This window comes from Littorina saxatilis, linkage group LG3, assembly GCF_037325665.1.
Source record: "Littorina saxatilis isolate snail1 linkage group LG3, US_GU_Lsax_2.0, whole genome shotgun sequence".
Taxonomy (NCBI): Eukaryota; Metazoa; Mollusca; class Gastropoda; order Littorinimorpha; family Littorinidae; genus Littorina; species Littorina saxatilis.
The window spans coordinates 62,682,197-62,695,802 of record NC_090247.1 but is presented as its reverse complement, the minus strand read 5'-3'; positions in this window follow the sequence as shown (position 1 = coordinate 62,695,802).

Below are 13,606 nucleotides of genomic sequence, written 5' to 3'. Positions count from 1 at the left end.
ACAGTATGTGTCTGTGTGTCTTGTTTGTTTGTTTGTTCGTTCATGGGCTGAAACTCCCACGGCTTTTACGTGTATGACCGTTTTTACCCCGCCATTTAGGCAGCCATACGCCGCTTTCGGAGGAAGCATGCTGGGTATTTTCGTGTTTCTATAACCCACCGAACTCTGACATGGATTACAGGATCTTTTCCGTGGGCACTTGGTCTAGTGATTGCGTGTACACACGGGGGTGTTCGGACACCGAGGAGAGTCTGCACACAAAGTTGACTCTGAGAAATAAATCTCTCGCCGAACGTGGGGACGAATTCACGCTGACAGCGGCCAACTGGATACAAATCCAGCGCGCTACCGACTGAGCTACATCCCCGCCCCAGTGTGTCTGTATAGAGCGATTACCAGAAAACTACCCAACATATCTTCATGAAACTTTACATACCAATTCTTCCCTACGCCAGTTCTATCCCTTCGCCAGTTGTTTTCTTTTTTTGAATGAATGTCTTTGCTGACGTCATATTCGGCTGTTAGCGACAATTGTGGCGACACTCTCACGCCCTCATTTTTCGATCAACTTGTTTGAAATGTTGGTCAAGTAATCTTCGACGACGCCTGGACTATTGGATTGCATTTCAGCTTGGAAGCTTAATAATTCATTCATGATATTGGTCATGAAAAATCTCAACATTCTAAAATTAAGTAATCGAATTGATTTCATCTGATTCTGAATTTATAATTTCGTGATATCAAAAGCATAATACATAGAGCTATATATATGTAAACCTTGCATTAAAAACAAGCTCAGAAAATTAAAAAGCATTAATAAAGCGCTTTCCTGTGACGCCATGTACGCTACTGTGCTATACTGGCTTGTCACTTCAAGCGATCACGTTTTCCACGTGAATATGTCACGACTTTTTAGTCTGGGTCGCCGGCATTGGCAAAGCATTGTCTTCGTGAAATGCAGCGCAGTGCTTTCCGTATTAATCTGTGAGTTTGACAAATTGACTCAGTGCATTAATTTCGCTTCACGCGAATTGAGTTTTGCTGACATTGTTTATTATTTTAGCAGATGCACACACATGCCGAGTTCTATAATGTGCATGCAACGTCCACTCGCCATGCTCTTATAATACAGCTGTCATGTTGTCGTGTTTTATGACAGTTCGGCAAGGCTTATCTTGTGTTGCGTACTGTGATCATCACACATGCCATACACTTTCTGACATTTCTAGTCTAATGCCAATTTATAATTTATAATGTATCCTGCTGTGTTTTGTTGATCATGTAGATACATCGGAATTGGAGAGGGGGGGGGGGGGGGGATTGACATAATTATATATACTTGCCGTCATCAAAAAAGCGAGAAAAAAAACTTGCTCTTGTAGGAAACGCTGATTTATTTGTTGTGAAGTAGTTGTCATGAAGTGGATTGTAGTGTGAATAAAGGATTTCTTTTCTGTAAACGTGTTCTGCCCTATCTTATTATACTGACTTCAATCTTCACACCCAAACACTCCAAACACAGAACTTTGGGAGGATGCAGACTTATTATTTCCTCACCAAAACATATCAAATATTCTTCACTTCAAATACATCAATACGAATCAACTTCTCGAACACACAGTACACACACACACATATTTCATTTCATTTCATTTCATTACTTTATTGTCCCATCGCTGGGAAATTCGGGTCGCTTCCTCCCAGTGGAAAGCTAGCAGCAACGGAGTCGCGCTACCCAAGTGTCTGCGTGTTTAGGTGTATTCAGCCACCTGCACTTATGGCAGAATGACCAAGGTCTTTTACGTGCCATTGTGATGACACGGGGGTGGGACATGGCTTCCGTCTCTGGGTCTGCACATAAAGTTGACCCGTGTCCGGCCCGGCCCGAATTCGAACCTGCGACCTTTCGATCACAAGTCCAGTGCTCTACCAACTGAGCTACCGGGCCCCCATATAGCATTCACTCAATGCATGTAAATACATAGTATAAAGATACTTTCTCAAAGATAGATAATCGCACAAGATAAAGTGCTGACAGACACTCACGAGTTCGTATCACGGCTCACTGCATGTCGCCATTTACACCACCTTGTGCCGCTGATTCCACGCAGACGATGAATTCCCAGAAACTCATTTCTAGATGCCACATGCACCCTTCACATTTCTCCCTGAGAAACACTTTCACCTTTCACGTTTCTCCCCGAGAAACACTTTCGCCATTAGCGAAACGAACCGTCGTCTATACGACCGGTGATGATGGAGACTCCTCCGTCCAGCCATCTGCGCCGATGTGATCTCTCTCTTCACCATCGTTACGCCTCTTCCGTGTGAGGACCGTCCCTCGTTCACGCCTCATGAGCCCTCGTCATGGAAACCCCTAAAGAATTAACCCAAGTCTTAGTACACATTCTCTTAAGCCATCTCCTCTTCCTAAACTAAAGTCATGTAACATCTCTCTCGTTCATTCTACATTCACATTCCGTCCACAGACAAAATCCAACTATACTTCATCCATGAATCACTTAATCCATCACTGACACTACCACACATAGTATCACTGTCTTAAACATAACATAAATGCGTAACAGCAATTATGTTCAAGAATTTACCAACAAAAACCATAACACAATCACAACAAGAATTCTCTCAAAACTTCACACTAGAATTTAGTGCACTTTGTATACACTAACCTTTACATTCCAGCTATGTATTCCAACTTCAATAATATACAACATAGTAAATCATTTACCTTAAGAGACCCGTCTCTTGAAAGAGTACTTGTTCCCCGAACAAGACCGAACAAGACCGACACGCGCTGACAACCTTCTCGGTTGAAAATCTTAAACGCTGTGACGTTATTTACCCCAGACCAGCTACATTTCTCATAAACACAACTCATGTCAAACTAGGGTTTTCTCGTGCAACGCACAAAACTCGTGATAACGCTTCTCCGGTCACCACACATCGCACTTCAGTACTTAGGGAGGTTAAAAACACGACGTGGTTGCACATCACAAATATCATACCCACATCTTTGTGACAGTAGTGAACTACGTTGTTAAATGTTCAGTTTCACGCAATAATCTTAAACACTTGGACGACTGACGTTCCAACATTAAGAATTAAGTAGATGTGCAACGCCAAGGCTCTGCATACCCCAGCGAAAGACAAACCTCTCTCTCTCTCTCTCTCTCTCTCTCTCTCTCTCTCTCTCTCTCTCTCTCTCTCTCTCTCTCTCTCTCTCTCTCTCTCTCTCTCTCTCTCTCTCTCTCTCAAACACACACACACACACACACACGAACACACACACACACACACACACACACACACACACACACACCCCAAGTTACACACATACACACTCACTCACACACACTCACTCACTCTCTCACACACACTTCATACACACAAAACACACCCCCATACGCACATATAGACAGACGGACATACACACCTTTACAAACAAACACACATACACACACATATATATATACACTTACGCACACGCACAAACACACACCCACCCACCCCCCCTCTCTCTCTCTCTCTCTCTCTCTCTCTCTTTCTCTCTTATACAGACACACACCCACACAAACACACACACACACTGTCACACACACACACACACACACACACACACACACACATGTACATACGCACGCATGTACGCACGCACACACCCACAGACACACAGACACACACACACACACACACACACACATTGACTCACACAAATCTCATACACACAAAACACACACACATTGACTCACACAAATCGCATACACACAAAACACACACTCATACGCACATACACGGTTGGCCTAGTGGTAAGGCGTCCGCCCCGTGATCGGGAGGTCGTGGGTTAGAACCCAGGCCGGGTCATACCTAAGACTTTAAAATTGGCAATCTAGTGGCTGCTCCGCCTGGTGTCTGGCATTATGGGGTTAGTGCATGCTAGGACTGGTTGGTCCGGTGTCAGAATAATGTGACTGGGTGAGACATGAAGCCTGTGCTGCGACTTCTGCCTTGTGTGTGGCGCACGTTATATGTCAAAGCAGCACCGCCCTGATTATTATGGCCCTTCGTGGTCGACACACACACCTTTACAAACAAACACATAATTATACACACTCATACACACACAAACATACACACAAACTCATGCACACACACATTCACACACACACACACACACACACACACACACACACACACACACACACACACACATATATATATATATACACACACACGAGTACAGACTCATGCACGCACACACACACACACACACACACACACACACACACATACACACACACACACACTAACACTAACACTAACACATGTGCACAAAATGAACACACACACACACACACACACACACACCCACACACACACACACACACCGCGCGAGAGAAAAAGACTACAGGGAGGCATGACGTCATGATGCATTAATTGACGTCAAAGACTTTTGACCGTGACGTAATCTTCTCACGTGAGCTTTATCCATAGTCTTGAACAACCACACACAAATTAGACTTGGAAAGTACAAAATTTCTACCCGTCCAAAGCGGCCTTGGGTGGCGTTTGCTCAAAAAATGGGGGCGACTATTGCACCCACCGTATTTTTGTTAGTATGGTCCCAATTTTTGGTGAACTTCCATCTCCAACTGTAGCACGTAGCCGGGCACAAAGAATCCTTCTTTATCATGTATTATCGGTATGAAAATGCATTCGTGTGATACCTCCAGCTTCGCTGGGATAAAAGTTTGTTTTTAAAAAAAGAAATATTAGCTTACGGAGAATTTCATATTTTAATAGACACATTGAAACGTTCATAGCACTTCGATCAACTAATCTTTATAGAGGACGAACACGACTCATAATAGTGAAACATATTCCTTTGATTAGAATGTAGCTTTTTCAAAAAGATAGCAAGAAGTAAAATGTTCAATTCAAAAAGGTAAATTTCGTATTTAGGTCTGATTGAGAATCGCGCGCGTTTTTACTGCAGACGACTATACAGGTTGCCACGAGTACCGAGTGCCTACATCATGCGATGACTCACAGTTAAATGCAATGCCATAAAATGCTAGTATTATATAAATCATATCTCTCTTCTCGTTCTAAACTCGTTCTAAACTGCAGGTCAGACATCATCAAACAAACTCTTGCTTCAACGTTTGGACACAAAGTTACGGTAGGTAGGCAGCGTATTGTCTTGTATTTCTGTGGCAAGGACACAAAGTTACGGTAAGTAGCCAGCGTATTGTCTTGTATTTCTGTGGCAAGGACACAAAGTTACGGTAGGTAGCCAGCGTATTGTCTTGTATTTCTGTGGCAAGGACACAAAGTTACGGTAGGTAGCCAGCGTATTGTCTTGTATTTCTGTGGCACGGACACAAAGTTACGGTAAGTAGCCAGCGTATTGTCTTGTATTTCTGTGGCAAGGACACAAAGTTACGGTCGGTAGGCTGCGTATTGTCTTGTATTTCTGTGGCAAGGACACAAAGTTACGGTAGGTAGGCAGCATATTGTCTTGTATTTCTGTTGCCATTACACAAAGTTACGGTAGGTGGCCAGCGTATTGTCTTGTATTTCTGTGGCAAGTATTGTGTCATAGATGTGTGTGTGTGTGTGTGTGTGTGTGTGTGTGTGTGTGTGTGTGTGTGTGTGTGTGTGTGTGTGTGTGTGTGTGTGTGTGTGTGTGTGTGTGTGTTTTGGTAAGCCATGTAGCCTGGTTCTGGGTTTTTGTGACAACTTTGATGATAGTTATTTTCTTTCCGGGGTGTACCCCTGGACCAGATTTTTTACGCTTTGAACGAGGTTCTGATTTTTAACAAGATCTAAATTACTGATTGTAAAAGGAATCTGAATTTTAAGGAACCTTCTGCCTTTTGCTGTGATACATAGAGAATACTACATGGCTTGCTATGTGATGCATAGAGAATACTACATGGCTTCCTATGTGATACATAGAGAATACTACATGGCTTCCTATGTGATACATAGAGAATACTACATGGCTTCCTATGTGATGCATAGAGAATACTACATGGCTTCCTATGTGATGCATAGATAATACTACATGGCTTCCTATGTGATACATAGAGAATACTACATGGCTTCATATGTGATGCATAGAGAATACTACATGGCTTCCTATGTGATGCATAGAGAATACTACATGGCTTCCTATGTGATACTAAGAGAATACTACATGGCTTCCTATGTGATACCAGTTTTACACGAGTTGTGTTTTTAAATTTTGAATTGCGATCGAAAGCGAGCTTTTCAATAGTTGAAAACACAACGAGTGTAAAACTGGTATCAAACAGGAAGCCATGTAGTATTCTGTGTATCCTACAGACTGTACTTGCGTATCTATCGCTCCAAACGTCCCTCAGTCAAAGCGCCCAGATTGAAGAAGCTTCAAAAATTTATGGAACCTGGATCTCGCCGAGACGTCACTCTAAAAAGCATATCGTGACGTGTACGTTCTTAAAATTCTTCCAAGTGTTCAAAGAATGACGTTTGTCTCGGTGACTCGGCATCACAGGCAGTGGGAAATCAGGTCCCTGCCAGACACGACCTCTTCACATGCATTGTGGAGTGAACGATATATTGTTATGACATGAGTGGTATGAAACACGAATGTGGGATACACCTCAAAGTTGAATAGTTGTTAAAGAGTTGGTCGAGAACAAAACAGAGAAGAACATCGATGCTGACTTGGTCGTGTATGATCCCCTGGGTTCACGAATCAAGAAACTTCAACCAACCAACTTCCACTTTGACAGATACCAAAAATCCACATGCTCGCTGCTTTTTTCTGCAAAGTTGGACTTTTTTATGGATTGATTTATTAAAAAGCTAATTAAGGCATCTATTAAAGGCATACTAACGCACTCCCGTGTTTACAAAGTGTAGTTTGCCCACAATCGATGTCAAACGCACCATAAGACCATATAATGACGATACGTCACCATGCGCGGACCATAATACATGCATTACAGCTTGTTCTAGCCTCTGAAAAAGTGAGGATGTCAACAAAGCCGCGGTGTTCTCTCCCTTGCATCAACGTTACATGTGTTGCCAAATCTATAAATAGGACGATCCAGATCAAAATGAAAATTCAAATATCTCAACATTTAAGGGGTCCTAGACCACAATATTTTGCAGGGAACTTAATTTAGTCTGTCTCCAGCTGTTGGTAAAGCAATTAGCGTGTATAGTCATCGAGTACATATGGCTTTAAGTTATCTCATGTAAAAGTTCCAATGCTGCATTTTAGTTATCCTCAAGGGTTTCAAAGTGCATCACCTTCGTAGCATGGTAGCCAAAGGTTGTGGCATGGATTAGAATACAAGCAATTAAACAAAAAAGACCAAAATATGTACTATCTTTTCTGTTGCATGCCTGTATCATCATCTAATCGGGGTATTGCTGAAACAAGTCAAGAGAATACCCTTTGATATACGTTAAAATCATTTAAATGGACTTAAAATGCATTTCCCAAAATGATACACAGATCTTGGGAAGAACTCTTGTCGAAAACAGGTAAGATCAGACAGGATGAGAGGACTGGCGACTATCCTGCTGCTTTGCACCATCGTGTGTGTCGCCATGGCGACTGAGGAGAAAAGGGAACTTGTCTTGTCTGAAGGTATTGTCAAAGAGAGAGAGAGAGAGAGAGAGAGAGAGAGAGAGAGAGAGAGAGAGATAGAAAGAGAGAGAGAGAGAGCAAGAGAGAGAGAGAGAGAGAGAGAGAGAGCGAGGGAGAGAGAAAGAGAGAGAGAAAGTGAGATAGAGAGCAAGAGAGAGAGAGAGAGAAAGAGAGAGCAAGCGAGCGAGAGAGAGAGAGAGAGAGAGAGAGAGAGAGAGAGAGAGAGAGAGAGAGAGAGAGAGAGAGAGAAAGAGAGAAAGAGAGAGAGAGAGATCAAATCAAATCAAATCAAAACAAATCAAGTTTTATGTTACGAGGGTTGTGGCATAAGCAATACAACCGAGCCTCTTTTCAACCAGCCCTCGCCCAGAGAGGGACTACTCTAACCGTGTATACATATAAATACACATGTAAATCATTCACAAAAAAATAAACATAAAAATAATAAAAATAAAAAAGGCAGCAAAAACAATTTACAGGACCATGTATACATTACGGGCTTTACACGAATTCGTACGTATACGTCATGTTCAGAATTGGGAATTTCCTGAAAATGTTTAAACAAAACGAGAATGTCTTAAAGGTACTGAACTTGTCAAATCCAGGTGCACGGAGCCCCTGGGGCTTTTAGTCATACCTCAGGCAGCTATCCGTTAGAAGAACTACCAAGTTTCATTGACTTGCACCCAAAGAGTCAAGAACTGCGATTTTTTCACGAATTAATTTCGTACTCGGACCCGGCTGGTCTTGACCTATTTTTGGATCTAAATTTAGATCAGGTAGATCACCACATCATGCACAAAAAGACACGTCACTAAAGCAAACTATGTCAGACGTCATCATGAGTTTGTGTAAAACAAAATGGAGGCCGGAATCACTCAGTTGAATCGAACTACGACCAAACACCACGTAATAACTAGGTTAATTTATGCACTCGCGTGAACAAGAAACTGTCGAGCTTCACAGATGTCGTCGTTGGGTAGTTTTGGGTTTGTTTTACTACCATAGGAGGATTTTTGAACTGTAAATGCACTCAGCTGCAACAAAAACGCAAAACGAAGGCTGTGAGCTGCACTGTGCCTTTAATCTAAACAATGAAGTGACTGTGGTAAGATGAACAAAAACAAAGGAATACTGTACTCACCGATACAAGAATGAGACAAGACGGTACGAAGTTTCGCTTATGGAAGCTTCATCAGGAAAAACAAGAACACAAAAGACAACAAAAAGCAGACGCAACACGGAACGAACAAGGTTTGAAAGAAAATGGAGGGGAAACACGCAAAAAAAGGGAAGGAACCAAAGAATGTCTTATCAAACTGAGTTTAAATATGATGAAACACTGATGCTATATGGACATGTATGATCAATATGAAAATAAATCAAAAACGAAGTTTTCCATCACTGTGACTTTTAGTAATGTGACATTAAAGGCTGCCATACTCGTAGCGTTCATTAATTAATTCATACTGTTTACATGTGCCAATAATGTTATAAAACTGTACCTAAGGGGATATAATAACGATTGGCTGTAGCTTTCGAACACAGAAAAAATTATGTCAGTATTGCAAAGTGGTGTTGATAGTGTCGAATGTAAACAGAACCGTCTCAAACGCCATCTTTGGTTTACGAAACGTCACGAAGTGACGTCAACGGTCTAAAAACAGCCCAAGTCCTGGAGAACTGTTGCTAAACAATGCAATAAAGAATTAATTATTTCTCGTAATTGGTAAGGACTTCAAACCTAAAACTTTGCAGGAAGCTTAATTTATACATCCCCGCAACGATGGGAAAAGCCCTGGAAGTAATTAAACTAATTAAATAGGTCTATGTCAGCCTTTAAATGTAATGAGAGGTGTTTTTTGAAAGTAATGAGACTCGTTGGGACTCGAACTGATTCCACAAAACGCTGCCAGAATATGCTAAACTTGATTTAAAGAGATCTATCGGTGTAATGGGGACATTGAATTTTCGGTTTGGGTTGGCTTTAAATGTTGTAATGAAAGCACGTGGTGCACGGCCAGGAAGGATTTTGTGAAGGAGTACTCTTTCATTTAATTTAAATCTTTCTTTTAAGGGCAAAATCTTGAGTTTCTTATAATCGTCAAAAACAAAACTAGAATTAATTTCAGTGCTCGTCTGTGTAGACTATACAGTGGTTTTAAAATATTTGCACTAGCAGAGTCCCAAATGGTCAAACAAGAGAGAGATTGAAAGAGATAGAGAGAGATAGAGAGAGAGAGAGAGAGAGAGAGAGAGAGAGAGAGAGAGAGAGAGAGAGAGAGAGAGAGAGAGAGAGAGAGAGAGAGAGAGAGAGAGAGAGAGAGAGAGAGAGAGAGAGAGAGAGAGAAAGAGAGAGAGAGAGACAGACAGACAGACAGACAGAGACAGAGAGACAGACAGACAGAGACAGACAGACAGAGACACAGAGAGAGAGCGTGAGAGAGAGAGAGAGAGATCGTGAGATAGAGAGAGAGGAGAGACAGAGAGGAGATAGAGACAAAGAGATGCGAGAGAGAGAAGGGGTGACTGAACTGTATCGAACTTTATTTAACAAGGATTTGAGTACGTCTGTCATGGAAAACTCGTACACTTCCGCCACTCAAACCTACCTTATTGCACACAACGTGTTCATTTAGAGCGCCAATTACTTCCCTTTGTTTCTCATATTTTCAAATAGCGATCTGCCTCATTGGTTTAAGATTGTTCTGGATACGTTTTGCATGTTTTGTATCAGTGAACACAATACTGTGCCGCTATCCAAGTCTTGTGTCGTGCGTGTGTGTGTGTGTGTGTGCATGTGTGTATGCGTGTATATGTGTGTGTATATGTGTGCGTGTATGTGTGTGTGTGTGTGTGTGTGTGTGTGTGTGTGTGTGTGTGTGTGTGTGTGTGTGTGTGTGTGTGTGTGTTTATTGATATGTGTTAATTGTAGTATGTGTTCAGCTAGAATGTAATTTCTCTTTTTAAATAATACAGTATTACTGTACTGTATTGTATTGTATTGTTTTATATATTGTAATGTAATGTATATGTGTGTGTATATGTGTGTCTGTATGTGTCTGTGTGTGTGTGTGCGGTGTGTGTCTGTGTGTGTGTGTGTGTGTGTGTGTGTGTGTGTGTGTGTGTGTGTGTGTGTGTGTTTATTGATATGTGTTAATTGTAGTATGTGTTCAGCTAGAATGTAATTTCTCTTTTTAAATAATACAGTATTACTGTATTGTATTGTATTGTATTATATTGCAATGTAATGTAATGTATATGTGTGTGTATATGTGTGTCTGTATGTGTGTGTGTGTGTGTGTGTGTGTGTGTGTGTGTGTGTGTGTGTGTGTGTGTGTGTGTGTGTGTGTGTTTATTGATATGTGTTAATTGTAGTATGTGTTCAGCTAGAATGTAATTTCTCTTTTTAAATAATACAGTATTACTGTATTGTATTGTTTTGTATTGTATTATATATTGCAATGTAATGTAATGTATTGTATTGTATTGTGTTGTATTGCATTGTATAGTATTGTATTGTATTGTATTGTATTGTATTGTATTGTATCGTATTGTATTGTATTGTATTCTATTGTATTCTATTGTATTATATTATATCATACGTACATTATTATTGTTTTGTATTAACATGTCTTTATTCTGGGAATATTGCACATTTCATTTCTGAAATGTGTTGTTTTGCCTTGCCTTGCCTTGCCTTGCCTTGGCTTGCCTTGCCTTGCCTTGCCTTGCCTTGCCTTGCCTTGCCTTGCCTTGCCTTGCCTTGCCTTGCCTTGCCTTGCCTTACCTTGCCTTGTCTTGTCTTGTCTTGTCTTGTATTTCATTGTATTGTATTGTATTGTATTGCATTGTATTGTATTGTGCGTGCAGCGCATGTCAAGATCCGGGCGTGTGTCAACGTGGAGTCCTTCGAGGCGTGCGAGACGTGCTGCCAGGGAGAGACTTGGGAGGAGGACGTGCAGGGCAGGACATGTGTCATTTTCTGCAAGAAGACGCATCTGCCTGAACCCTACTCATCTCTTGTGTGCGAGGGTGATGGTATGTGTCCTTCTCTGCAATAATGCGCGTGGCTGAACAATGCACAAATGATGCTGGTATGTTTTTTGCAGGGTGACGCAGGACATGTGTCATTCTCTGCAAGGAGGTGCATCTGCCTGAACCATGCACAACTGATGAGTGCGATGGTGTTTGTCCTTCTCTGCAACTATGCGCATGCCTGAACCCTGACGAGCTGGTGATGGTATGTTTTTAGCAGAGTGACGCAGGACATGTGTCCTCTGCCAGAACGAGCATGCCTAAACAATGCAGAAATGAGGCGAGTTTGTTTCAATGGTCGACTGGTTAGTCCACTGCGCATGTCACTCGGGCTGCTTCGCTGAAACGTGGTCTGGTCGAACCATACTCGTACAAAATGGCCGTCGCTGGATGGATGTTCTTTGAGTTTCTTAACGATAAAACAAACTCACGTAAACGAACTCAATATCCACAAGAGCTGTCGTTGATGCAAGCAAGAAGTGTGACTGCGCGACGTATCTCTCTGTGTCATGCGCGTGCTCGCCATTGTGTGTCAAAGTCTAAAATGGCCCGCGTGCGCTTCGAAAATACGCATGTAAATGCCGACATAATCAGCAGCTTCGCCATTACCACCACCACCGACAACAACAAGTAATTCGATGACAACAATTTCAAAAAAGACAACCATTTTATCATGCCATCAAGATAGTGTTTGTACGAGGCAAGCATTACCACTACACGCAGATACTGTTCCAACCGCAACCACCATCATTATCAAAATACTGTTTGTATAATTGCAAAGATTACAACCACTACCGCTGCATGACAAAAGTGTTTCTGTAATCGATTACAACCACTACCGCTGCATGACGAAAGTGTTTCTGTGATTGCAGAGATTACAACCACTACCACTTGATGACGAAAGTGTTTCTGTAATTGCAGGGATTACAACCACTGACTGACTGACTATTAGGGGTTTAACGTCCTCTTAGACCAACTGGTCTATATTGGGACAGGTATTGGTAATACGTTGAAGATATGGTAGAGCACTGGACTTGTGATCGAAAGGTCGCAGGTTCGAATTCGGGCCGGGACGGACACGGGTCAACTTTATGTGCAGACCCAGAGACGGAAGCCATGTCCCACCCCCGTGTCATCACAATGGCACGTAAAAGACCTTGGTCATTCTGCCATAAGTGCATGTGGCTGAATACACCTAAACACGCAGACACCTGGGTAGCGCGACTCCGTTGCTGCTAGCTTTCCACTGGGAGGAAGCGACCCGAATTTCCCAGCGATGGGACAATAAAGTAATGAAGAGAAAAAAAGAAAAAAAAAGGTACTTTGATTCGAACAAGCCCGCTGTGGCTGTCTTCTTCGACACACCAGCATTGGGTTTGTCTCGTCAAAGTATCGAAATACGATCATGATAATCGGAGACGAGAGATGATGCATGCGTGTCTTCGTGTTTTCCAAGCCCTGAGACTTTCGCTGTGAACGTGGGATCTTTTTCGTGCGCATGTGTGCACACGGGGGTGTTCGGACACCGAAGAGAGTCTGCACAAAGTTGACTCCGAGAAATAAATCTCTCGCCGAACGTGGGGATCGAACCCACGCTGATAGCGACCAACTGGCTACAAAGCCAGCGCGCTACCAACTGAGCTACGTCCCCGCCCTTACAACCACTACCACTTCATGACGAAAGTGTTTCTGTAATTGCAGAGATTACAACCACTACCGCTGCATGACGAACGTGTTTCTGTAATTGCAGAGATTACAACCACTACCGCTGCATGACGAACGTGTTTCTGTAATTGCAGAGATTACAACCACTACCGCTGCATGACGAAAGTGTTTCTGTAATTGCAGAGATTACAACCACTACCACTTCATGACGAAAGTGTTTCTGTAATTGAAGAGATT